Raw genomic sequence first — 1,765 nt, forward strand, 5'->3', positions numbered from 1 at the left:
GAGGGAGTGAGAGAGGTGGAGAGGGGGGGGGGGGCTGAGGGGATATAGCTCGGGGAGAGACAGGCAAAGGCGCACCCGGCGGAGGAGGCGAGCGTGCGCTCAGCAGCGCTTGCTCTCCTCGATACACTCTTAGGCTAGCGAGCAATTCTTTCTTTTTATCAGGTGTTATATTCATCTATATCCTCTCTCGAGGGTTTTTTAGTGGCGGATGTCATCACAAGGAATAATTGTCCTAATAAGCGACAGTTACGAAATGGCATGCAAGTCATTTTGCAATTAGCTATGGATATAGTCATACTTCATGTTTGCTCGACAATGTCTTTGTACAATGCATTGTTTTATGGTAAATAATTATCAAGAGACGTAAAACAGTGCTGGTAGGGGAGCTAGGGTAGGGGTGTGAGTGGGCAGGGCACGGTCAGGCTGGACCGGCAGCCGTCCCACAAATCCTACTCGTTGAGGCGTTTGGACGAAACGGGTGCGGTGAGCGCAGGGGGAGGGGGAGAGGCAGGGGAAGGGTGGGAGAGGGGTTAATAGCCAGGCGAGGGCCTGACCCCCTCCTCCCCCTCGACCCCCGCGCACCCCTCCCACATCCTCTCTCAGTGATGGACGTCAATCGGGCGCCCCTACCTACCCCCGAGCCGAGCCGCGTGCCGGCGAGAAAGACAGAGACGGAGCACGACTCTCAGAGAGAGAGAGAGAAAGAGAGAAATCGGCAGCCAGGAGGAGGAAAACGGGCTGAAAAATAGCAAACCGCCGTGAATGGGACCTCTGCTCTGAACTGGCACGCCCCCGCCACGGACGACGGGGCCGTGAGAGAGAGAGAGAGAGAGAGAGAGAGAGAGAGAGAGAGAGAGAGAGAGAGAGAGAGAGACGCTCCTGAGGTGTCTGCTGTCAGCAGGCGCGGCGCTGGCAACGGGGGCGCCGAAAACACCTCACGTACAATAAATCTATTTTCCCCTCGGCCCCCCTCCCCCCTTCCTTCCCCTCCTCTCCTCCAAGACATCGCGACTGCTTGGGAGGGGGTAGAGAGAAGGGGAAGAGGGCAGCGATAAGGGTCCAGTAAATCAGGCCAGCGCTCCTTAATTAAGAAGCCATCGCTGTCAGCGGGGGGATGGCGGGGCGGGGCGGGGACCGGGAGAAGGACCCCCGAGGGCATCACCCCGTGAATACGGTGCCGATCACCGACAAGAAGGCCGAGGCACGGGCGCGGTGGGGGCGGGGCGGCCGAGCCAGCTCGCGGGAGGTCCTCGCAGCACGAGGGGATTCGGGGAAATCGAAGTTGTTTTGAGACTGACCATCAAACCTGATGGGTGAAAAAAAAAGTAGAATCTGAAAAGTACAAAACCTTTGTATAAGGAACATCTTGAATTTGGATGGAAAACTACGCGCATATATTACTAGAAAATAATTAAGATTTACCCATATTGTTTTTTTATTTTTTGTAAATTTGCAGTGCATACGCAAAAAAAATTTTTGTCCTTCTTGTCATGTTACCTAACTAGAGAGTGTTTTCCCTTTTTAAGGGTGTATGACGTGGTAAAAGTAACACTCTACGCTGTGCAATTCCAAAAAGCCGTGCCGCCGTGATATTAGGCTCGCGCCGCGCTGGAGCAGGGCGGCGGCATAGCCACCTCGAAATGATCTTTGGGACGTAAGTAATACATAGGGTGGAGCAGCGCGCCTCAGAGCCTCCTGCCCGAGGCTCCTGCGCGAGGCTCCTGCGCGAGACTCCTGCACGAGGCTCCTGCACGAGGCTCCTGCC

The sequence above is a fragment of the Frankliniella occidentalis genome, unplaced genomic scaffold, assembly GCF_000697945.3.
Source record: "Frankliniella occidentalis isolate FOCC.00 unplaced genomic scaffold, Focc_3.1 Scaffold167, whole genome shotgun sequence".
Lineage (NCBI taxonomy): Eukaryota > Metazoa > Arthropoda > Insecta > Thysanoptera > Thripidae > Frankliniella > Frankliniella occidentalis.